Here is a 27,023-nt window from a genome sequence, read left to right on the forward strand (position 1 = left end):
CACGCCGACATCTCAAAATCAATTTCTTATTGCTCTGGCTTTTGATCATTTCAAGTGGAGGAGGGCAATGTGTTATGTATGAAGCGAGATGACGAGCGCAGATCTACCGTAAAGCCCAGCATGCCTAACAGATGATGTCAGGTGTGAGTGGCCAGTGATATGCAGTATTTTAAGAAGAGGTATGAGGCAGCTCCAAAGTGTCTGTACACTGTGGCGTTACATAGAGACACAGCGTCTTTAAGCTCCACATAGTCGCTGCTCTGTGTGTGGAGCTTGCCGCTACACACAGAAAGTGTCACTTTGTGCTCCTGACTATAGGCCACCTGGTAGAACTGAAGGGAGCGACACACAGCCTATCAAAGACAAGTCTGCTAGCCCACGAAAATGAAGGTTTTAAGTTTATGAACTGAGGAAGAGAACATGTCATCATCAAGAGCTTCACTCCATGTGTTCACCATAAAGTCAGTGTTTTCAATCACTAAATTCCAGTGTTGAATAAACTGAATGAAGGAGTGCTATTTTAGAGTACAGCAAGGGGAGATAATGTAATGGATGGTGACGCTGATTGGAACTAACTCTATTACTGCAGAGAGAGAAAGCCAAAAAATGAGAGAAAGCTATTTGTTCATTATCAGGAAGGCCATTATCTTTGACAAGCTGGTCTCCTGTGGTCCACAAAAAAACACTACAAGACCTAATTAATACCAGGCACAGAGTGCACCCACAAACCTCACGGTGCACCCACAAACTTTACAGTGCACCCACAAACTTCACAGACTAATGGATAAAACTCATAAAAGGACTATGAAAAACTGGCATGAAATAAAATTTAACTTTCTAAAACCAGTTAATATCCTGCGTTGTCATATTTCGGACCCTGCTTCCTGTCTTGAACTAAAGCGTGTTAAAGGCAGGCATGCTTTACCATTATTCCACCTCACCGTCCTGTTTGAAAGGTTCAAAGACAGAACGCTTCACATCTGAGCCATGTAAGCCGTATCTGGTGAAACAACAGGACGGGACCGGTGTTTTTGTCATCTGTGTGCGACCCACATTTGAAGATTTAAAAAGCAGCTAGCAGCAGTTAGCAGCTAAATCAAAGAAGAGCACAGACAACGTGGTCCAGTTGGCTCGCCTATCCTGCGTCCATCTGGAGCGCTGGTTGTGAGCGTCCTCAGAAATGAATGTCAGACGAGTATGGCTCGCTTAAAAGTCCAGCCCAGTCTCACACCAAAGAGTGACCGGAGTCACCGGTCACCGGTCTATTAGAGGTCAGCATGAGAGGGTGACGTTGGGCAGGCGGACGATGGGGATGGTTGGGTGATTAATATGTAGGAGTTCTGCTCAGGCTAAGAGCGATAGAGTCACCGGGCAGACATCCGGAGCTTACTGTTGAGAGGAAGTTGTTGGGAAGTAGCAGTAAGCTAACCAAGAAGATTTGGTGCCTTTATTTGTAAAATGTAATCAGACACAGCTTGTAAGTTATTGGTGACTTGACCACAGATTTCACGGATAGGCGGTGGCCAAACACATAAGAGACACGGTGGATCAGGGCTCCTTTGAAACGGTTTGGCGTGATACCAGGTTGAAAAGTCAGGTGATCACCAAAGCCATGAGGGTTCTTGTTTTGGGAGATCATAAATATTTATAGAGTATTTTGTGACAATCCATCCAATTTGTTGAGTTATTTCACAGAAGAGGGGAAAACAGTTACCTGCAGGTACAATACGTTTGATTAAAGGTAAAGTTAGAGAATCTATATAGTCAGCTGGATTCATCCTCCGGGCACCATGAACGTCTGTACCAGATCATTTGGCAACCCATCCAATAATTGTTGAGAAATGTCAGCTCAAAGTGGTGGATCAACTTCATATAATGAGGCAACATTAAATCAAGACATGTGATGTCACACATGTGGGCAAAACTAAACCAAAAGGTTCATCGATATGAAGTCCAGAACACTTGGACATTTGCCTTACTACCACTACTATTATTGCTAGTGTATTATTTGGTGTGAGACACACAAACTGGAAAACCTCAGCTTAAAGTTTTCATTTAGTGATATTAACAATGGAGACTTGAAATGTCCAAAAGCAGCAACAATGTGAGAGTTTCAAAACCCCTTTTCTATCAAAAACACCAACTTTTTTTCAGAGTGCTCTGAAAGCTGAGGGCACTCATCTGTGAGATTTGTGATTTTCATACCTGCAGGTTTGTCTGCAACAATCACAGAGAGAGTCTCATACATTACATAAAGGATGTGATGTGTTTTAACTCTTGCATTGTCATATGAAAGCTTTTACCAAAACATCCCCGACAGAGCATCCTTCCTGCCATTCACCCACTAATGATATAATAGATAATATATGCACACTGCTTTAGCTTTATGCTCTCAGGGCGCAGAGTGAGGATATACCACTTAGCTACTAATCGGCACCACAGGGCCCATGAATAAGCCCCCAAAGGTGCTTCTCCTGCTGCTCCTTTGGAAAATTACGTAAAACAAGTCTGAAATTGAGGCAGTGCCGGCCTTCTGCTTGGAACTTGCAGCGGGGAACCTTCTCACACAAAGCTCAGCCCTCACATCAAAACACTTACCAGGCTGAAATCAAATTCTTATAAGAGAGAAAATGCCAAACAGGCATCAGAGAGACAAGAAGCTAAAGCGAAGGCAGCGATCCTCAGGAGGCTTCTTCCAGCAGATCAAAATATGTCTTTCCTAACTGTCTTCAAAATATCCATGCTCACTTTCAAACTGACACTGTGATCTCATATTTCCCCCACCTCCACTCACACAAAATAATGCAGGTGTTGTTGCTTGGGGCGTGAATATAGAAAAAAATCTTTGCAAACCCTCATGCTAATGTGCTTATTTTTTGACATTTTAGCGCTGCGCTGCACAGATAAGGTAGACCTGAAGTAGATTACAGCATTTAGAAGGCAGTTAAAGCGTCCCGGAATCTATGTTTGTCTCTGATATATTTAGTGTGGTGTTGGGTCACTGGCTGCTGTGGAAAGGTGCTTTCCAACACTGAATATTAACAGCACACACACACACACACACACACACACTCACACACATTGAATGTGAACCATGACAAAAACTGAAAGCAGGTGTATCATTTATCATCACAGTATTTAACTCATGCCATGTTAACCTTATAGCGCTTCAGGAATTAGTCATAACACCAAGAAACAGGTTCGCATTTTTGCTTGTTCTTGTCTCGAAGTTGATGGTTTCCTGAATACAACATCCATACAAAACTCAGCTGTAATATCTGTACTATGTTGCAGTGACTGTCAGCCATCAGAAAAGACCAGGCTAGCCATTTCCTGCTTTGAGTCCCTCTGCTAACTTAAACTGATTACCTTCTGATTCCAACCCTGTACAGCACCAACATTAGAGCAGTGACATCGAACTTGGTTCTCACTGAACTTTGTGGAAAGTAAATAAGCATATTTTTGCGATGGTTTTACAAAAAGGACGCAAATAGCAAAAAAGTAAACCTTGATGATAAGAAGCTGTAGTTAAAAAAATCAAAGGGAGGCAAGAAAACTGACATCCTTGGGTAAATACAAAAAGTAAAGACAAATACAAAACTAAATACACAAGACTAATTAACTAATGAAAAACAGGTGAACAGGAAAAGGGGCGGGAAAGAGACAAGACCGGAAGTGGCAAGTTAAATATAACACATTATCAGAGAATCTTCAAAATAAAATTGAAAAAACAACTGAACTAAAACCTCTGAGCATGACAACTTTAACATCAAACTTCTCATTCAAACTTTTAAATTATGTTTCAAATAAAACTGGATGCTATCACACTGCAGACGTGCACACATTGTATCATCGAAATAGAACATAATTATCTATGAGTGTACAGTTTTGTCCCTACAGACTTGCAGTTGTTATTGCTTACTGTACGTTACAGAGCCACACTGAGCTGTGAGTGTTTGGGCCTCATAAGCGTTTTGAAGACAGAGGGATTTCGGTGAAAGCTCCAATCTCTCACTTCCAGCTGTCCAAAGCTGGCCCCTTTCAGAAAAGCCTCATTGGAGAATGCTGATGAGCAGCATGGAAGCAGCTCATGTGTATCTGATTTATACTGCCGATCTCTCTCCTCCTTCATGTAGTCGTCATTTCATGCATAACTGGCTCTGAAGTATTCTTTGTTCATTTGGCTTTCTGTTTTGCCTATGCCATTTCTACAACTGTATGAAATTTCTTTTATTAAGCCAAATATTACTCTGGCTAATGATGGTAAAAAGGTTTCTAACACATCAAATACGATAAGTTACTGAGCAGAAAAATATCCATCAACACTGCACTTAAATGTGTCTCTGTGTTGCAGTGTATAATCCAAATTGCCAATTAACAGAGGGATGTAGAAAATGCATCCCTGTGCTTTACCTCAGGTGGCTGCTGAGGAAAGAAAAAAACACACATTTAGCTAACACATCAAACTGCAAAAAAAGCAGATTTCGCACACTGTAAATGCCGCTGCATTAGTCAGTCTGTCTAAACATGTCTCACACAATGAGGAATTCATTAACAAACGCTGTGGAGAGACTGAAATGTCTGTAAAATAAACAGACATTTTATTAGGCTGAGGTCTTCGATGCACAGAGGCAAATAATCAATTCTGCCTGCCCGCACATACACACATACAGGTACTTTTGTTTCCTCAAGCCCCCAGTCAACTGTCAGAGCTCCCACTACTTAGAACAAAAAGCAGCCAGCACTTTGTTTCAGACACTCAGTGGGAGGGAGCTGCTTCTGCTCACAGCGCACTGTTTGTGTATTTGTGATTGTGTGCGTGCATCCATGGGTGTTTGTGTGTGATGGTAATTGGGTGTATGCTAATACAGCTGTGTGGTTGATCTTTCCTCATGACTGGAGTGAGGAGCAGGCAGCACGGGGAGAGCTTTGAGTTGGTTGACTACACTGCGACAAAAACTCACACACACACGCACGTACACATTAATGCAACACTGCACTCACTGTGGTTCTGCAACTCTTCAAGATATACTTCAGGGGCTCTCAGGCCAGCGCAGCAGGTCCAGCGCTGGGCCTTTTGGGGGACTGCCAATCAATACGACATCAGCTTTGGAGAGAAATATCCATTAACTGAGAAGCCCGCCACTGAATAACAGTTACAAACAATCCCTCAGCTGTACGGCAGAGGCAAGGTCCTACAGTAACATCCAGAAGTCATCAGTGCCACACAGAGATTTTTTTCAGGTCTGAAGTCATGAGATCAAAATGTCAGCATGTAAGTAAAGCAAATTATATCATATGTTATGCACTCATATTTTCTACTCATTCAAAGGCCTGTCACAGTAATTACATTATCAACTAAACATACACATCTTACATTTAGGGTATTTATAAGACACTTTTGTCCAAAGCGACTTACAGTATTTCATACACTGATGGCGGTAGCTGCCATACAAAGTGCCAACCAGCACATCAGGAGCAGTGTGGATTCAGTATTTTGCCCGAGGACACTTCGGCATGCAGACCAGGGGGAATCAAACCAGTAACCTTCCAATAACAAGATGCTGGCTCTACCCCTGAGTCACAGCCACCCGATCTTTTAGTTAGACGTACGTAACCTCGATCATTTTTGCTAATATCGATATTGGCCATTGCATTCGAATGTATTATTTTTTAAAGGACAACGGAAGGTTTGACGAAGCTGCCTGTCAACTCATAAATAGCTGGTTAGTAAGTTGCATTGTGGGTAATGAAGGCACCACGTTTAGAAAAGTATTCCTACACACTCCTATAACACTGCCAGAGTCATTATGGACGGTTTGAAAAACAAATGATCAAAATCGACACAGGACAAGAGAGGTTTCGCGTTTTTGTAATTCCACTCATTCATCTTCCATTTGAAAACCAGGTACCGACATTACCCACGATGCAATTTAGCCCCTGAGGGACATCACTGGAGGCAATTTATCAGATTACATACAGCTTGTAAACAAACTTTAATGTGTCAAAGTGATGGAGTCAACTTTTCACAGCCCAAGAGTCCATTTTATTTCTTCTTTGAGCTGTGTGATTTTCTTTTAAGCTGCTACATCTAGCTTTTATTTTGGTGGAATTCTGCCACGATTAATAACTATAGTAAGATGATGGTGAAACAAAGTCAAACTTTATTTAGCGCCATACAACCAGACTACAGAGCAGCGTCTTTCCTCAGGCTGTGACACAACCTCAAGTCAGATCTGACTTAGTGACAGGTGACCTGGAGACCTAACTCCAGCCCGTTGTCTCACTGATGGTCTCATTTGCTTATGTAGGTCATGTAGAAGCATCAGTATTAAATTGAGACTGTTTTATAACAAGTTAAAAGTTCCTTGCAGTACTTTAGATTTTTTTGTTATTTGGGATATCTTCATATTTGTTTTATGGTTTAATTCCAATGTCGGAATATTCTTGTCTGAAAGGGTATACTTGCATATTTATGCTATCATATCATCATCATCTGATATTACTATCTATTTATCAGCGTTATTGAAATTAGAAAAATAGCGTTTATTGCAATTTCTTCCTGGGCAATATATCATCCAACAAAGTGGTCATCGTATCATTCATTCTCAGAAAGCTGCCGTGATTATTCACGTTCACGTTCTGCCTAAAACACGGGCAGAATTCACTGTTCAGAGGAAGGCAAAATATAATTTGACTCATTTAGACAGTCTTAGAATGAATAATAAACACTTATTATGAATTCAGTCATGACATTTTTCTTGCTCTGGTGTCAGCCTTCCTTCACATCTTTTCATTTCTCACAGATCAGCTCTTAATACCAGCAGCCTTTCAATGGCAGCACGATATTACTGTAAAAGGACGCTTCTTTGAAGTTATTAAAACCTTGATCGTGTCAACCTCCAATAAACATGCTAGATTAAAACAAGGGAGAGAAAAACACGGACACACATGCACACACAAACCGAATACATCAGCCCTGTGGTGAAGAACCTTGGCCCTTTCTCCACCCCTCCCCCACTGAACTTTAACATGTGACTGGAATGGATTGAGGCATTTTAAATATTTCAACATGTTTGCCGAATTGGGGAAATCACAGTGACCTCCATCCATAAACCAGAGAGAAAACCTTCAATAACCACTAATCATGTTCTCCCCCTTCTATTTTCCAAGGAAATACTTGCAATAATGTTTTTTTTTTTTTTTTAAATCAGTAACCCAAAGTAAAATTCTCAACCTTTCATTCTCTAGAAGGTACGGCAAACATTTAACACCACTTCACTTCATCTGTGTGTTCATGATTGACACCAGATAACACCAAAGAAGAAAAACAGAAGTGAAGCGCAAACCAATCTTCACCTTAATTAAATCTGTGCGATCCAAAGGAAGATTAAAAAGCAGTGACAATTAAGTCTCCTGAATTTTTTGTAGGATTTCTGATTAAAGTGACAAAATACTAAAGTGACTCTAAAGAGGGATTTTTTTCTCCATATGCTGTTGTGCTCCACACATCCCTGCACAATTTGTTCAATTGAACTTAGATGTCGCAAGACAAAATCTGCAGAAACAAATATTACAACTTCATTGAAATTGGGTCATTCCTGCAGAGGAGGAATATCATTAAACTGGAATGGCAGGTACGTGTGTCTCTATGATCATTGTGTACGAGTGGCTCCTCACTGCCTCTACCTACCACTGTCCGTCAATTATGGTGTCAGATTTCTGTAAAATAATAACGCTTTTACCCTGATCTCACAGGACTTTGTTGAGGCTCTGTAAAATCCAACCAGCTGAAGGAAACAAGGACAAGATAACAATGCCCAGAAGTTTCTGTCAAATCCTGCCTGAGAGACAAAACAATCAAGACATTTTAATGTCGACACATAGAGGAAAAAGCTGTCTCCTAATAACCTACCCCGGTAAATTCACCTGTAAATGTTCAGATGCCCTTCATGTGGGAGATAAGCCGCTGAGACAAAGAAACAATCAGTGCGCAGAAAAACCCACGACATCAGCAACATTCATAGCAACAGGCCGAATATATTTAGCCCCTGCTTGTCCTATGACATAGTCATGCCTGACATCCAATCTCGGCACCAAAAGACATGACGGAAATTCAAAAAGAACCTAAAAATAACTGTCTCAAGTGACAAAAGACTGAGCACAGTCTCTCAAAGAAGGTTGACCCACACTGCTGTCAGTGAAACATTCAGTGTTGTCAAATGCGTCCCAATGTTAACATTTGACTCTATCTCTATGAGTCAGACTGAGGACACGGTGCATCCATATGTAATGTAATGTAATGTAATGAAGCACTCGAGTGAGTTGAATGGCACCTGTGAAGAAAAGAGACTCAATTGTGAAGGAAGTATTCAGATCCTTTACCTAAGTAAAAGTATTAGACAACACTGTCAAAACGCCCTGTACTGATGTATTACATGATTAAAAATGTGTAATCAGGAAAAAGTAGTATTTACATTTTTAAAAGTAAAAAGTACTCAACGGCATAAAAATGGCCCCTTTGTCTGTTAAACTACTACATGTTAACTCATTATACAATTATGACTAATGCGTTAATAAAAAGGCAGGATACGACTGCAGCTAATGAATATTTTCATTATGGACTGGATGGATGGCTCATTATTCTCCATTAATCTACTGATTTTCTGGTTTGTTCTGGTCTATTTTGTCCCACTAATGGTACAAAATTCTAAATGATGAAACATTAATTTAAATGGATGAAATTATTAAAAAGGAAAAGCGGAAAAACCCTGACATTTGTGAAGCTGAAAACATTGAATTATTCAGCTTCCAATAGCTTCTAGTGACAAGAACATTGACTTTAACAGTTATCAAAATACACTGTACAATCTGACATTTATCTTACTTAAAAAAAGTCAGGAAACAGTGAAGTAGACCAATAATTATGAGTTAAAACTTTTTAGCTTGTACAACTTATAACAATGTAATCGTCTACTTAAGTTGTAGATTCTGCATTAATTGGTTTCATTTTTTAAATAAAGTTAAAGCTGCAGTCTAGAGTTTTGAGAAAAAAGTAGAATATTTGACAGATTCAGCTCCCAGGTCCCTCTGTCTTCCTCTCTGCTGCACTGCAGCCCTGCCTTCAAAGCCCCTCCCCACAGAGGAGCCTGCTGTGCAGGAGCAGGCTTGTAACGATGGTAACAGAGGACGCCGGATAACCAAGATGGCATATTAAAAATGACAACAACAACAATATAAATTGTTCTATTTCTGATCAATACAACTAAATTACAATGACAATCACTGTAGATATCCCAAGAAATAAACAATATTCCTAGCCTTTCTTAAACATGAGTTACATTATTTCTCTGAACCAATTCAACCACTTCAGAGTGTCCTGAACACAAACTAACATTTAACTGCACAGGGGAGGGGCACTGCCCAGTATGCACTGCGTGAGGGAGCAAGTCAAATTAGGGCCACTGGGTGAAGCCAGAGACAGTGGATTGTTACACAGCTGACCTGTATCTTATCCTACTGTCAGATCATAATGACAATTTTAGCAAATATAATGAAAAAATAGTTACAGACTACAGCTTTAAGTTCTGTCACTATTTTCTGTGCAGATTTTGCATGTTCTGCCTGTGTCTGCGTGGGTTTTCTCGGGGTACTCTGGTTTCCTGCCACAATCCAAAGACATGAAAAAGTTATGTTAATCGGTGAGCGTGAATTGTTATTTGTCCCTATATGTCAACCCTGTGATGAACTGGCGACTTATCCAGGGTGTACACTGCCGCTCACCCAATGTCAGCTGGGATCGGCTCCAGCTCTCCCTGGGAGCCTTAAAACGATAAGCGGTTATGGACAATGGAGCGACAATGGATTAACTAATTGATTAATCAACTAATCATTTCACCTGCACTTGTATTAACTGTTGATCAGTTCTTTACAGTTCTTTTTACTGACAAAAACACTTCCCATTCAATGTACAACAACGTCTTTGTGTTTGTTTGTTTTTGGTTTTGACATCAGCTATATTGTATCATAAAATTATATTTGGCTTAAAACAAAAATAAAGAACATTAAATAATATAAATTGACCTTTCCATGACATTAGCCCTTATCATTAAATCCACACTCCTCTCTCTCTCCTGACTTTATCTGGATCAGAGTTGACAACGCTGGCTTTCTTTGTCAGTGCTGAGCTCCATTCATCTTCTCCGGGTCCTCTCCTTTTTGAAATCTGTCAACCTTTTTCACACTCATCACTCAGAAATCTATTTACACGCCAATTGTTCTATTTCATTCTGGACATATCTCTGCCACACGCCGCTGCGAGGCCAAGCAGCTTGAACCCTTGTTTGGGTAGTGTACATATTCAGCTGCACCTCAGCATCAGGGCGAAGCCTGCTTTGTTAGTCATGCTCTGACTTGGTATGCTGAACCACACTTTTGTTAAGGAACCACTTCAGCGCCATATGTCTCCGAATGTTTTTGGCTAAAGCGAAAAGTGGTTTTATGTTGGGCAGTAAAATGTCTGCAAAGGACAGTGATGCTGTTATCTGAATAAAATGTTTGAGAGGACATTGCCACAAGTGCTCCTGAAGGCTTTCTGCTGCCTTTTTGTAACAATAGTTGTGTTATGAAGTGTCTTTGTTAGATTCAGACAACAGGGCAGCTTTCTCACTTTAAATTCACCATGTATTATACATGCAGAGGAGAGTCTTTCTCTTCGGTTTGCTACAACCTGCTGATCCATTAGAAACCTGCATGAGCAGATTCGGTTTTACAGAATCAGCATCGAAGATGTTTAAAGGGGCAAAAAATAACTAAAATTATCAACAGATAATCACATATTAAAAACCAGAAACATGTCAAATATTACCATATGCAGACTCCAACCAACTCAAAGCACTAAACTGAAGAGCACAGTATTAAGTGATGTCAGCCATAATCTGAGACTGTGCACACCTCATTGAACTGTGGTAAACTTGAGGTTCATAGCTATAAGGTTAAATTGAATATGTGCATTACAACTGATAAACAGCACTTTGGCTCCAACTAATTAATAGGGCAGCCATGAGACACTTTGTGTTATACAAGTGAGCATCCGAGACAAAATGGCTTAAAGCTAGACTCGCTGTACCCAATAGTACCACAAACTTAAAAAACCCGTGAGACAGATTTTTCTCCTGACTAGACTGCCTGTATTTGGGTGATTTATGTTAACTGGATTTGTTTGCTAAACACAAGTGCCCATTATGCAAAATGTATCATGCACAATTAATCTTTGCCGCAGTGAGAGTGTCTTGCGGTAGAAGCATATTAAATCAAAAGTCCCATCGTTTTTTAAACTAAAGTAAATAACAAATCACCACTGAAATGGTTTCAGCTCATGAGAGATTTGTAAAGAGAGTCGGATGATTTGACTGTTTTGCAAGCACCACATGTTTATTTGGTTACATTTCAGTCATTTTATCAACAATAATTTGGAGAGTGTAATATGAGGCTGCTTTTTTTTATATTTCAGTAATGAAAGTGAAATGTATTCTGTTCTCTGCCTGGAGAAACACACCACCTTCAGAGAGAGAATGTCAGAGGAAAGAAAACACCCTTGCCTCCTTCATGATTTCAGCGTAGACCCACCAGCCATCTTGTGGTACAGTACCATCACTACAACATTGCTTTGGTGAACATGATAGTAGGAAATAAATATACAAAGAATTAACTCCTTATCAGGGTCATGACAAGTTTGATCCTTCTGTTCATAGAGACGACTGCTGCAAGTGTAAAACGAGAACAACAGAGAGACAGAAATTATGTTTTCTTGTCGCTGTGATGAGCCACACTTTGGTTAATGTTGATGTGCTCTCTTGCAGGGCTTAAAAGTCTGCATATACATCAACTGTAATATCTCATTCCTGTTGCCCCTACAAGAGAGTCTGCATGGAAATGAGCCATATGCATAAAGCCTGCCAGCTATCTGAAACAATAATTCACTGGTTCAAGGCCCCACACAGTGTAACAGTACTTCTGCTTTCATTATTTATGTTGAAGAAATACTGGCTGTGAGATTCACTGAGAGATCTGACAAATGTCAATCTAAGCAGGTAATGTGCTACATGGCCTGTTTGACACACGCGCTTGTTTCTTTCAAACTAAATGAGGATTTACTCTTGAGCGCACACCCATTTGCAGCAGTCGTCATGGATACCCTGTCATTCAAATTCATCAGCTGTTCCCAGCGCTGGAATATGACATGATTGGCTCCCACACCCTGCTAATCATGCGTTTCTGTGTTCTGCCAGATTGTCTCCCTCTATTAGGATCATTCATGTTGGACTGATTGTGCTCATTGTTCTTCTCACAGCGTAAAATTAGTGAGAACAATAGCATCCAATCACAAGTTACTACTTCTCATGTTTTACAAAACCATGCCAGCAGCAGTGCATTCATCAAACTCTTGAACGCTTTGCCAGGGAGTGGATTCTGCATCAGCGCTGACTTAACTGAGTCAAACGAGCCCTACATTAATCATCAAACTCCAATGAATGGAGAAATACCACAGAGTTTCGACTGGCAACTTAAGTAGAAATTATTTTCATCATTTAAATGAACCATTCGCTACACTTTTTGCTCTGTGATAGATTTAAACAAAAATCAGAACAGTTGAGGCAAAATTCATTCATTTACAGGTCACTTGAGGGCAGTAAAAAAAAATGTAAACATGACACTGACATATTATCACCCTATAAAGTTAATATGGCAAACACACAAAAACATCAAAGCTAACAACCAACGCTCTAAAAATAGCAAGTTACCCTCACCATAACCTGCTCGGTAACAGTTCTAGCCTAAACAAGCTTGAAGTCATAGCCTATTTTAATGCCAGAGCATTAGTATAGAGTCCCCACGGTATTATTTTGCAGGGTAATGATCCCTGCATCCAGAGTTTAGCATCGCACCAAGATTTCAAAGTCTGGCTTGACTAAACATCCGGCAGACAAGGTGAAGACATCATCCCTCACTTGCAGTCGTGTTCCTGGCTGATTTCACTCTCCTTTTAGCTCTGTTTTGGTCTCAACCATCAACTAAAAAAATATTTTGTCTCTTTAGCTGCTGAACGCTCCTCAAAGTTCACCAACTAGATGCTTTCTTTACTGGTTCGCAGTTCGATGCTGAGCAGGTTGCATCTTAAAAGTTTATGAATGCTTTTTCAAAATGAAACCTGCTGGGTTGATAAAAGTGGCGAGAGGGTCTGTGGGCCTTAAAGTTGACATATGTACAAACTTTAGTTGAAAACATAAAGAAAAACTACAATTATCAACAGTCTGTGAAAAAATTATAGTTTTGGCGTTATATTGTCTGTGTATTGTGTTGTAGAGATATCTACTGAAGTTAGCTTCTAACAAGTTAGCACCCATTCAGTCCCATTCCAAATTCCTCCTGTGCTAGCCGTGTAGTCCTGGTGCCCCAAGTTCACATATTGGATCACTTGATGAATGGCTAACCAAGCTAACTAGCTAACAGCAGATATCTGATCTTCAGTTTCCTCACAAGGTAAGAAAGAGACGCCAAGCCATTTTGCAGGGTGAAACTTCGCTGCATATTCGTCACTACAAACATCCCCTATCACATTACACTTCTGATACATCCTCTGATAAATTGTTTACATAAAAATGTCCATTAGTGCAGCTTTAAAAGGAAAATCCAATATTATTTCACAGTGCATGCTTGTGCTGCTTGTTTGGAGGACATTCACAGGTAAACTGCACATAATATAGTTTAACAACTGATTAAGCAAGCCAATCGACGTTCCTACTAATGGTTGAGAGTGACTCTCTCAGTATACCTGTTTATTTATACCCTCCCATTAATGTGAAGTGGCCACAGCTGTGAGTGCAACTTCATACAGAGATAGAGAGGAGACTCTCTTAGGTGAAGTGCGAGGGAGGATTGATCCGTTTGAAAAAAAAATACATGGGAGGAAATCACTCAGGTGGAAATTAGAATGTCTCTTTTCAGCTGACATGTTGTTCCTTTAGGCTGGCGACTGCATCTTGTTGCTTTTTTTTTTTGCTTCCCATGTCTACCCCGTCTGTTACACACACACCATTTGGAGCGTATTCTGTTAGAGCCACAGGTGGATTTCTCTGACATTGTCACAGAGTAGGTCTGCACACTGTAACATAGCATCAGGTCCGTCAAAGCCAATTTACCTCCCTTCTAATGGATGGTGTTGACGCTGCCTTAGCAACAAACCCACAAACAGCAGTCACTATAAATTTGAAGTGCATGGAGTCATTTGTGGCCTAACTCTGTAAAGCTTTGGCTGCAGGTGATAATTACCACTCATTCACACACACAACCTATAAATAGAATGACAATCTTACTTACATTTGCTCAAGGTGAAGTTCATAATCTTCCCTCTGAAACCTGAAGTATCTTTAATCCAGATGTGTCTAAAGTTCCTCTTCCTCTTAAGATGAATTCATCTATGAGCGGGCCAGCAGGGGATGGAAGGCAGAGTAGTTGCGACTCGCTCCAGCTCCATCTCTTGATTGAATTTCCATTGTGGTGCAATTGTATCGCCGGGTGCTCTGACTACAGGAGGGATAGGACACAGGTCACCGCACTCCACGGGGTTCCACTTTCTTTTGCCGCCTGAGGGGGCCTCTATCAGCGGCTCCACAGAGGCAGAGAATTAACAGGTTGTGCACAAAAGCTCTCTTGAGCTGCCCTAAATTGAGACACACTTAGCGAGGCCGTTCACACATGTAAACACTGCAACAAACGCAACACGTTCACACATCATAACATGGACAAGTAATTAACATGAGGATATACAAATAATCTCCCTTGAAACTGACACACAGAAGCTTTTTTTTTTTACTTGAAATGCTTCTTGTGGCTGTCAAGGAGGGAAAAAAGACAGAAATATCCATTCTGGATCTGTCCACTGTTGAATGAAGCGTTGAATGAAGGACACCGGATATCCACCATTAACCTGAGAGGAATGCATAATTCAGAAAGGCCAGAAAGGGGAGTATCACAATACAGCCTGGTCCTTCATGCATTCGCAGCCATCAGGTTACACTGATAGGAGCCGACTGACAGCAGACCACTTTTCCTTCACAGTAAACTTGACTTTTTAACAATGCAGAAAAACAGCAATGAACTATTTTTTTTTTGCTGAAATCATCCTCAGGTGAAATGTCAAAGCGTGTTTTGTTATTATCAGTTTTTCTTTTGTTCAGGTGCTTTTCTAGGTGCTAATGAAAGAGACTACATGGGAGCAGCGAATTCTCATTAGCACTAATGAGGAAACAGAGTCACACCAGGCATGATTATAAAATAACAGCAATTGGGGGATATAAAAACATAAGAATAATACATCTGGATGTTGAAAGGGAGGCACTTAATGTCACAACATTCGCTGCACTGTCAAATCCCACAATCCAATTTAATGACAGTGTTTATTTTTTGGTCACATAATAAAGGCGAGTACTTCAGAGATAATTGTGCAGTTTTTCTGGTGTAGATCTGTAATAGCTTTGTAAGTATGTGCTCCCTCTGAGCTCACTTAATCTTCTCAGTCTTTGTTTTTTTTATTTCTATGGTTGCAAAAACAATTCTTTAATTTGAAAAGATAGGTTATCAGACAGCAGACAAGAAGAAAGAGGACATAGAACATCACATGCACTGATTCAACATTCAGTACACAGTTCCCAAAAGAAATAAAAAAGTGTGCGTATGAACAAGACTAATGTCCAATTTGATTACAAATCGAAGACAACTGATTAAAAAGCCTCATTTTTCAGTTACTGACGCCTTGTATTTGGTTGGTCAGTCAAGCCGGCCACCAGTGCAAAGCTTCAGCATTTGACGCGTTTTGAATGAGATTCAACAATCACCAATCGTACAAATTGGATTTCATTCATAACCCATTATTTGATCACACTAAAACCAGGAGGTAGTGTTGATGTAATATTTGTAAATACATCACTAATTTGTTTACTGTATTGGTTGAATTCTTTATAGTTGTTTTCTATTTAAATACTGTCTGCTTTGTGTACGAACTTTCTTTTCAACTATCCTGTGGTATATAAAAGAAAAGTGAGTAAAATGTCTAACACCAGTGAAGCTCTGGGGTACTATGTTGTTATGGCTGGAAGGTGCTCTCAGGTGTCCGACAAAGTTAATTTCTTATCGTTTTTAATTTTAGTTTTCAATTCAGTTTAGTTTCAGTTAGGCTCCAGTTGTGTGTTTGCTCGTTTCAGTTACAGTTTGTTTGTTTTAGTTTATTTCTATTATGGGGAATATTTGTCAGGGATAAGATTTAAGAAGTTCAGAATAAGCATTAGAATACAAACATGACACTTTGTGAAGGCAGTTTACTCAGTAAAGTCGTGTAGACAAACACCATCTCCCACTAACGCTTGTTGTGTTGACAAAATTGGCCAAATAGACAAAAGACTGAAAGTCGAGACATGTCCTCTAATCTTATTTTATCTGACTTAGTTTTGTAGGTATGCAAAATGTTTTTACTTGGTTGTTTTGTTTTGAAAGTCTAGTTCCTATATTTATGTCAATTAATTAAAATGTTGGGTTTTTTTTTGTTTTATTCTCAAATTCAGTTTTAGTTGACAATAATAATCTTGGTGTTATTTGTATAAAAGGAGTTGCTTAAATGCAGGCATATGTTTACCTGCCTCCTGATAAAGCAGCCATCCTACATCACTCACATCTCTTCTGTATTTTCCCCACAATATTCTGCGATACACACCACATACCTTACTCTAACTATTGACATGTTTTATACGTGAGAATGCCTCTGTTTTTTAGTAATGTCAAAGGCGTGTCTCTGTGTCAACACAATGTGACTACCCTGCTTCAGAGTACAGCAGCTGTATCTTTGCACAGCCGACACGGTGCACTGTATCAGTTTACCTTGTCTTTGTGTATAACCACATGAAGACCTGTGGTTGGACTGACACTGTTTGAGGTTTAACTACATGAATGTATTTCACCATTAGCTCTTTAGCATCATCTGCTGCTCTTCGGGGGAAGCACAGGCCTCCTTCCTGATGCCTGTTCAAGAACGCCGGTGTCAGGTTATCCAGACAGGTTTGGGAAAAGTGATACCTGACTGGACGCCTGTTAAACTCAACAATAGACAATAGGCCCTTTTTTTCACAGAAGATATTTTAACATGTCACAGTATAAAAAGCCCAAATGGAAATAATGAAATCAATGATGGATTAATTCCATTTAGCTGCTTCTGTTCCAGCTTCAAAATCTTCACCTTCCCCTTCATGTCCAGCAATTACCAAGCACGCTAAAATAAATCATACTGAATAGAACGAAAGAGCGTAAAATCCCTCTCCTCTAAATCTCAGCCGACTCAGAACCAGCCATCCCCACCCACACGCCTGGCTCTGTTTGGAAATGAACCTTACAAGAGGTATTTGAGTTCATCAGGGATTGCAGAACACCTGTAGTTTTGCCTGATGGCCACAAGATGACGCCGTGCTTCACTGATTTGTTTTACCCGCGACATCCCCCCCCCCCAAGAAGTCACATATTGGGGGCCTAGTGTTGAGTTTTTTTTATTTGCGCCAACATAAAAACCAACAAAGCTTTCCTGTTCCATTCAGCTCTAACTGAGCAGAGTCTCGTTACATTTGGCTGATCTGACATTTAACCCAGCAGGGACTAATTAAACCTGATGTAGCAGGGCTGCTTGCCAAGGCAGCTGATTCTTTTTATAAGCCTCTCAACTTCATCACTTTCATTAGCATGTGTGGCCTGTTTCAAAACCATAACTATTAAAGTGACCACAGTAATACAATACATTAAAGAAGGATGTCATAAAATTATAGCATAGGGAAAAACATTAAGGCCACTAGGGAAAAAATGAAATGTAACATTTCTGCACTAAAATGTCTAAAACAATTCGTCTTTTGTTGGTTGAGTTGTGCTTGTTTTCGATGTTGTGTCAATGTCTGTTCCCCTGCTGATATGTGTTTATCCTTACCATCATCATTCTTCCTACTAGATCAGTCAGTAACAACACGTGCATACCTCTTCATACAGCTGGGTGTTTTACTTTGAGGTTTTTTTGCTTTGGACAGTAGCCAGGCTGTTAGCTGTAGCCACGATGCTAATGCTAATGCTGCTTTATGACAGTGGCGCCAACAGTAATACCATAGGGGAAACGTTTTTTTGGGGGGGGGGGGGGGGGGGGCTTGAAAGGTTTGTGTTAGCCACAGACCTAAAGTCAGACATTTAACCCAGTCAAATAAAAATCTATTGACTTCGAGATGAGGGAACCTGAAGTGCATGATATCCAGCTTGTGGGATTTTAACTTCTGGGTAAAAAAAAAAAAAAATCTAAACTCATACAGGAGCATTTATACACTAAAAACAGATACATTTTTTTTATCAGAAATGACAGATGTTTAACAATAAAGACAATAGCTTCCCCTTTACTTACATCTAACTACCTACTTAGGTTACTTACTACTTTTGTTTTGTTTTGACTGAGTCGCGCAAATTTCGTACTGTACATTTAAATTCAGTCATTATTCTGACTTTTTCTCTGAACTCTGATTTTATAATTTTCTGAGAATAAAAGAATTCCTGACTTTTTGTTGCACTGGCTAATGTTGCTGAAGCTATGTAGAAAAAAGTAAGGTTTCTAATGCTAGCTAAAGTTAACTCTGCTAATGTTTTAAAGTTAAAGTCAAAACACAACAGAGCAACTTTCATAGGAATTAATGGCGCTCCAACTAAATATAACTTCCTTGTGTGATACCAACGTTGTTATATAATCATAATAATAATATTTTTTAAAGTTGCACTATGTTGTGTTTGTAGAACACATTTTAATCAGAAGAAAAAGGTCTTTATTGACTGACTTTGTTTATGCCTTAACAAACAAAATGACCTTAAAGGACAACACAGTTTCAGACTGTTTTGCTTTGTTTACATGTGGCGGACCCTGCCACCTTTCTAGCTTCAAACAGTGTTTCTGGGAACCTTATTTTCCTCTGAGAACTGCTTATTTATTCTGTTATGGAAAAGATAAATATTTATGAGTTTGTGTTACTACCTCATTAATATTGTAAATATTAAAATTCTGAGTTTGAATGTCTTCTCCAAAACTATGTGGTGCCCCTTTATGGAAAATACATTTATATTCTCTGCATCTTTGTACAAGCTCTGTAGACGCATATGTTGAAAAACAAACAAACAAAAAAGATTTGTTTACATAAAAACTCAAATAGATGTTCACATGTGGCCCTAATCTCCTTCCATAGCTTGCAGCAATTTAAGCCCACTGGAGACAGAAATATTACAACACAGAGTCCTGTGCAAGAATCAAAAATCAACTTTTTCTGTCGAAATCTCGTTTTTAGTCTTGAGTGAAACACCAGATCCAGTCTGTGACTCACTTTTCACTCGTGTGGCCAAGAATCACCATCAACAAGCATACAATTAGATCACCGTAAACCCACATCTGCCTATAAATCCTCATAAATATGTTAAAAAGTCATAAATGAGCCCACCTCGGTCGATCACACAGTGTGTCGGGGGCCACAGCAGCAGCAGCAGCAGCAGCTCTGCGGCTCATCCCTGCCTCATGAAGCCACGATTGGACAGAGAGAGTCACGTTGTCCGCGGAGCTGTCAGTCTGATGCTGCACCATTGTTCCCCGAGCAGCCGGAAGGAGAGCCTGATCAAGCGCTCTCATATGCGACAAACAGTGCCGGTCGGTCCAAACACTGCTCGGGGAGGGGGGAGAAGCCGGTCCCGGTTTGTTAATGATCGCGCAGCGGCGGTGGAAGGAGGGTTTCCGCAGTGGAGGACCGTGACATGGTTTAGGAAAGGACAGGAGAGAGAAGTCCATTGAAGAGAGGGGCGTCATTGACTCGCTGGATGATAGTAACGAAATGAATGGTGAGTAGGAACAATCTTAAATGTCACAATAGGCCTGGATTTAAGTCACATGCACATTTATTAAATAGAAGAAAATACAATCCTGTTATCTTTACTGGTCATCTCTTTGCTCATGTGAATAAATTAACTGGGCATGTTTTACATGTGTGCCTGCTTTTGTTACCTCAGTGTGTTGGGACCCATCCCTGAACGGTCCATTTGTCAAACTCTTTCCAGGCATCACACCTCAGCAGTCACTCTGCTCAGGACATATGCTGCAACTATACACAGTCACTCAGATTTCACAATCGTACTCATAACTGTAGACCATGCTTTCTTTGTTCCTCCTAAGGACTCAGGGCTGGGCAGTATACCATATACCTTATGATCTATATCATCATTGTTATATGAGCCTATATATATATACATATATATATATATATATATATATATATATATATCATCCTAAATTTTAGACATCATTATATCATGAAAAAGCATATATGTTGTGCTTTCCTAGTTTTAATGGCTAAAAATGTCCAGTTTTACAAACTTACCAGACTGTTGAACTTGTTCTTATACCTTCATTTTCCCACCTGGTCATTATATTCACATTAGTGATGATTATGTATCAAAAAAGCTCATTGTGCTAATGTTTAGTGAAAGGATCGATAGTCATCCCCACAATATCGTCGCAATATCATCATGGAGGTGTTTGCCAGAGCTCTACATTCTGGTTGCCGTGGTGCACCTGGCTTTGTCATTGAGGTGCACACACAATGATAAAAAAAGTGTTTCTGATCAAATAATGTCAATACTCGTAAACAGGAATCAGTTTGTTCATAGGAAACTGTCTAAACACCCAGTTGGAGTTTGTTTCAAAATATTTTGTATGTTACTTTTTTATGTTAAAGGTGCACAATGTTGTTTTAGGGATCTCTGTTGACTGATTTTTTAAATGCAAAAAACACAACAACAAATAAACAAACTCTGTTTTAATTGACTGAATGAACTGAATAAAGAAACTGACCTTAAAGGACAACACAGTTTCATACTGTTTTACTTTGTTTACTTGTGGCGGACCCTGCCACCTTTCTAGCTTCAAACAGTGTTCCTGGGACTTTATCTTCCTCTGAGAACAGCTTGTTTATTCAGTTATGGAAAAGAAAAAGTAAAAAGAGAAAAAAAAGAGTTTGTATTATTACCTCATTCATATTGTGAATATTCAAAATTCTGAGTTTGAATTTCTTCTCCCATCTGGCCCTTTGAAATAAAACATGGCAGATTTTTCAGTGATTTTTCCAACAAAAATAGGCGCACTCTGGAGCCCTGTGTGGTCAGAAAGACTGTGATACTTGATTTTGTCACCCAGTCCTAGCATTCATGATATGCTTTTTTTTAGGAGATTTCAAAAATATCCAGATATATACTGTGTGATGAAACAGCCTAAAAATGACAACAGAACAATATTATTTTCAGGCCCCTGTCAGATTCAGACCGTTTGTAATTGCTCAGCACAGCTCCATGAAAGACACAGAGCCTAAGAGATGCCGTCCACTTTGTGTGTCACATTTGAGGTCACACATGTGTGTCATTCAGGGCTGCTCGACTAGGAGCCAGCCAGCTGACTGGTATATGGCCAACTGGCTGAGAGGCTCTCATGCGGACCACGGGGACAGTAGAGAGTCTGGTTCCCTGCAGAGCCTCCTGCAGAACGGGCAGAGGAGGCAGAGAGTCTGCTCCCCTCCTGCCTCCCCCGGGGATCCCCCTCACACCGGCTATAAAAAGAAAGAGCGGCTCACAAAGAGATTCAGATTAAGCTCCTGTCAGTCATCCATACATCAGTGCTGAGGTGACAAATTTTGCCTGACAAAACCTGTGATAACGACACGTGCGTTACAAAATAAGAGCTTTGTTGTTGCACCTTTTGTTGGCTGGTACAACAAACTGCATAAAACATTATGTCAAGTCGCCCTTTTGCATGATGAATCCAGAGTTACTATCAGTTGCAGAGTGCAAAATTATTGATATTTTTTTTTCCCATCTTCTCTTCACAGAACAGAGGCGGGTCGCTCCAGTTTAATATATTTTGCTAAAGGTAAGACCACGTCTCCCTCTCGCCTTCTGAGATATCCCGTCTTCACCACACACATTAACATATTGAATTCATGCCTGGGAGATGGATGGTTCAAAGCTCGCACAACTGTTGCTACGCTGCCACAAAAGACCCTCTGATAACAAGATATGATGTGATGTTGATGCAGACAGCAGTGTTTAGTCAATACAGACAGCTGCGCTATTCTCACTGGATTACACCCGAGAGATGCCTCTGATATCAAAATGATGAAAAGGGGACATATTCTTTCTAGAGCGCGTTCTCTTATGAGCTTGATATTTATTTTTTGATTTATTTTCTGCACATCAGCTGACGGTGCTAGAAAAAAAAGGGTGAAATAACAGGCTTTGACATATTTACCAGATGTTTAGATATATAATTGTAATCAAATGATGCAGAAATATCCCAGTGTGTACTGTTTTTTTTTGGGGATTAGGCTCGAACATGGCAGCATCGTTATCCCTCCCCTGCCTTCTTTACTGTACCTCTGCCAGCCTCTTTTGTCAGAACAAAAAGGCAACAGTCCATCGTTATGTGCGAAAGCATTGCACTTGAACACGCGACCGATGCACGCACAACCACACAACCATTTCCATCTTTGTGATTGAGATCTGAAAGGTGAGGACTCGGGGGGGGGGGGGGTGGAGGGGGCGATGGGGATGGGCGATGTGTGTGTCTGCAGGGAGCGGGGGGCCCCTGCCTCTTCTTGTGACTGTGTGTTTTTCCCCTCCTCAATCCATCTGTCTCCTCCGTCTATCAACACCCAGTCCTCAGAGGGAGCGGAATTTAATTAGTCTACGTGGCACCGAGTTAAAGGACACTGAAACATTAAGGAGATGTATTTACTTGTGCAAATCAGTATCATTAAGCTGGCTTATTTGAATAAGTAATTTCGGCCCATGCTGCTATTACATACTGTAGCACAGATGGCTAAAGCTTGATACCAGTGAATGTGGTCTATTAAAGATTCACAGGGAAGGTGTTGTGGCTTAACAGCGCTAAGGAGAGTCTCCCTGCAGGAGGCTTCTGTCTGTGCACATACACAAACACACAAATACACATGGGTTCACATGCACAGCTAAATCAATTTAGTTTCCTTTTTATGTGGGAGCAACAAGAATTCATGGTTTTAAGCTTGACCAGGAGTCATGTTAAGGGTCAGCCTGTAAATTGACGTTGGGAAGACGAGCTGGGTTGTGCTTTAGATTAAAGGTGCGATCTGTAAGAACTTTAGTTTAAAACATTCACAAATTGATGGACATCTGGAAGAGGATGTGAAGAAATAATGTTGGGGTCCTCTACGCATCGCGATACCTATTTAAGTTAGCATGCTAACCAGCTAGCCCCTAGCCGCTTCGCACCTCAAGACTCCCATAGTGAACAACAGCACGCTTAACTAAGCTAATGAGTTAACGCCAGCCAGAATACTCTCATAATCTGCTTTTTTGTTTGCTGGAGTTTTAGGTGTTATTGTTCTAGAACAGATCCAATGGGTTGCTTGACATGTGTAAGATAAGTCAAGTCAAACACTGAAAACCTTCCAAACATACACAGAATGTAGCTCCACAAAGCGCACAGAATATTTCTGCCCTTTGAGAAAAAAACATCCCTCTTTCCCTCCACAACAAGCTACAATAATACAATTCAGATTCAAATTCAAACTCAGAATTTTAATATTTACAATATCAATAAGGTAATAACACAAACTCTTAAATATTTATCTTTTCCTTAACTGAATAAACAAGCTGTTCTCAGAGGAAAACAAGCTCTCCAGAACACTGTTTGAAGCTAGAAAGGTGGCAGGGTCCGCCACCCATAAACAAAGTAAAACAGTATGAAACTGTGTTGTCCTTTAAGGTCAGTTTGTTTATTCAGTTTCCTCAGCAATGGAAACGAAAAAAGTTTGTTTATTTAGTACTTTCTCTTCCAATTCAAAATTCTTCACCCAAGCTACAGTGCACCTTTAAAATGAAAAAAATAAATAAATAAAAAAACCCATCTCAAAATAAAAAGAAGAGAAGGACTCATAGATATTTGTGTTGATACAGCTCATTCATAATTTTTTATACCTGCATACAAAGCAGTCAATCATAGTTTTACTCCAGTAACCATGCATACATAGTGTCAATGTGTTCCAGAAATGAGCAGATTCTTCAACATTTTGCTAGTTTGGGAGGATTTTACCAATTAATGAGGATAAGACTAGGGCTTCGGCTGATGATTATTTGATAGACACTTTATAGTTGTTGTCCACAACCCAAATATATTCAGTTTACTGTCACAGAGGAGGAGAGAAATCAGAAAATATTAAAGATATTCATTTAAGAAGCAGGAATTGGTGACTTTTGACTTTTTTCTTGAAAAAAATACTAAAACCCATTAACTGATGATCAGATTAGCTGGTGATAAGATTAATAGTTGACAGATAATCAATTACTTGATTGAATAAACTCAGGCAGATCCAGTTACCTTCATATAGCCCTCAGATGTAACATGAACATAAACTGAATTTTGTTTTCTTAGTACTTGCGTGCAATGACGATAAATTTTTAATCTAATCTTATTCTAAAACAATATTTGTAGGCCAGGCAACATTCTGTGTACGGATCACAGTCCTGATCAGTCGAAATGTTCCGCGTCATAAACACAATTTATCTCCTTACTAAACACCCACTGGCTCTCCCAGCGCTCATGTTTTCCATTAATTGTCACTGTGCATGTTTGTATTTGTCGTTTTCTCTTTCCCAGACACAGAATTCAAATCTCCGGCATCAATGAAGTATACAGCAGGATTGTTGTGTGAGCTAATATCAACCTTTTAGATTACGGAGGAGCTTTGTGAGTCTCAGCAGGGTTCATGGTTCCAATTTAGGGGCTTTTGATGTGACTCTTTTTGTGTGTTTGGCTCCTTCCTGGCTGAGCTCTGGGCTTTCACGGTTCAGGATTGTGCTCTCTTGAGATGTTGCCATGACACCTATTTGAAATCTTTTGTCTGTTGCCAGCTAATTAAGTGTTAACCAAAAAAAAAGAAGAGTTTTATCTGTCAGCACATGTTATGCTGCTGCATTAACACTTCCAACAGCCCGTGTGAGCTCAGACATCAATATATGAAGTGATTATTTGTTTTTTTTGGATACCTAATGTGATCAGTGCAGATTAAACATTCACTTTGATGAACAAGTGCTGATTCATTTAGATCAAATCATTTAAGATGAGCTCGGGAATGCCCATTTGTTTCCACTGCACAGCACATGAGGACTGCGGGTAATGATTATTTTCCTCGTCGATTAATATGTCTGCTGAACAGTTGAGTCGTTGTTTGGTTTGTGAAATGTGAAAACACTGACGAGTGTTTCCAGAAGCTGAAGTCCTCAAATGTCTCATGTTGTCCACCACCCAAAGATATTCAGTGTCACAGAGGAGGAGAGAAACATACAGATCACATTTAAGGATTTGGAATTTAGACTTTTTCTCTTTGGAAATTATTCAAACCAGTTAATTGTTTATCAAAATAATACTTTGGGATTCATGTTATAGTTGGCAACTGATTGATCAGAAAGCAGCTTTACAACAAATCAGAGATATGCAGCAGATATTCATTTACAACATAAACTTTATTGGCTGCTTTCAAACACCACGTTCATAAAATGTTGGATGAGAGATGTAATTGTTAAGACAGTTGAACAAACGTCTTTTGCCCTGTTTTGTTGTGCTGTATGTGAATTTAAAACAGTTGTAAGTGCTCTTATGTGACTGTGAATTGACTTCTCCCTGCTGCCATTTCGACCAGGTGTATGTCGTCAAACAGATAAGATAGACTGCCTGGTGGAATAATGGAAATAAACAAGCTACAGTGTTTATGATGTCTGATTACAGCGTTTTAAAGGTTTTATTCAATTAGCTTCTCAATATGAGTGACAGGGTCCTGCATGAACCTTTTCAGTCGTGGTTAAAATGATTTTTGTTGTTGCATTTTTTTTATTATTAAGTGATGCCGAACATAATAAATGGCAGACATGACAGCAACAACACTCTGTGGGAAAAACAGACATTAAGTGCAAACAATGGCAACAGCAGAACGAGACAGTGCAAGCAAACAAAAATAATAGAAGTGGCAGACTGTTTTTTTTTTTTTTTTTACGGTTTGGTTTGCATTTGAGTGATTTATGTTTTTCCAGCTTTCTCTCTGTTTCAAAGCGGGCCAGGCTCAGTTGGAAAAACACGATGCCACATACTTTTGTGCACAAATCAGCTTTCAGCACAGAACATTTCAAACAGAATCTGATGACAGTTGGTGGGTTGTTTTTTTTGTTTTTGACTGTCTAATTTCTTAATAAGTTTTATCTTAGGATGATTTGTCCAACTTTAAATTGATTTATTGCTCATTTAGTCATGGGTGTTTTAATTTTGTAACTACAAATCTTCACTGGATTTAAATGAAATATTCAAATCCTTTCATACATAAATTATTCAATCAAAAAGTCATAATGTAGGTCTTTTTTTTACTCTTTATGTCCTTATATCATAATTTTAATGAAACACACTAAATAGGCAGAATCAAGTCTCTGAATCATGTCTCCACTGGAGCGGACAGATGAAAATGTAACAGGAAAAAATGTATTTAAATCTGGATTAAAGTATTTCAAACACCTTATTAAACAGTTTTGTATCTTGATCTTCAGTCATTTCAGCTCAGTTTATCCAAATGTTTGATTATTTAATCCATCATGCAATCAACAAAAAAGACATATAAACAAACTCTCTTTGTTTTCATGACTGAATAAACAAACTGACATTAAAGGACAACACAGCTTCATCCTTTTTGACTTTGTTTACATGTGGCGGACCCTGCCACCGTTCTAGCGTCATACAGTGTTCTGGGACCTTATTTTCCTCCGAGAACTGCTTGGACAAAAGTAATATTTCTGAGTTTGTATTATTACCTCATTAAAATTGTAAACATCACAATTCTGAGTTTACATTT

The 27,023-nt window shown here is 39.5% G+C and overlaps 2 protein-coding genes across 4 annotated transcripts in view; one reads left to right on the plus strand and one right to left on the minus strand.

The window, feature by feature from the left end:
* Positions 1 to 19,623, minus strand: part of xirp2b (xin actin binding repeat containing 2b) — a 43,593-nt gene extending 23,970 nt beyond the window's left edge. Inside the window, exon 1 of one of the 2 annotated variants that reach the window (XM_030429461.1) lies at positions 19,554 to 19,623. The gene's annotated coding sequence lies outside the window, so the exon portion shown is untranslated. Of the gene's footprint in view, positions 1 to 14,379; positions 14,554 to 19,553 lie in introns of those variants that run through there. The other variant, XM_030429460.1, reaches the window with a different exon arrangement.
* A 54-nt stretch (positions 19,624 to 19,677) lies between these two features.
* Positions 19,678 to 27,023, plus strand: part of csrnp3 (cysteine-serine-rich nuclear protein 3) — a 29,400-nt gene continuing 22,054 nt past the window's right edge. For both annotated transcript variants that reach the window (XM_030429464.1, XM_030429465.1), the window contains exons 1-2: positions 19,678 to 19,944; positions 21,981 to 22,021. The gene's annotated coding sequence lies outside the window, so the exon portion shown is untranslated. The remainder of the gene's footprint in view (positions 19,945 to 21,980; positions 22,022 to 27,023) is intronic.

This window comes from Sparus aurata, chromosome 9 (genome assembly GCF_900880675.1).
Source record: "Sparus aurata chromosome 9, fSpaAur1.1, whole genome shotgun sequence".
Taxonomy (NCBI): domain Eukaryota; kingdom Metazoa; phylum Chordata; class Actinopteri; order Spariformes; family Sparidae; genus Sparus; species Sparus aurata.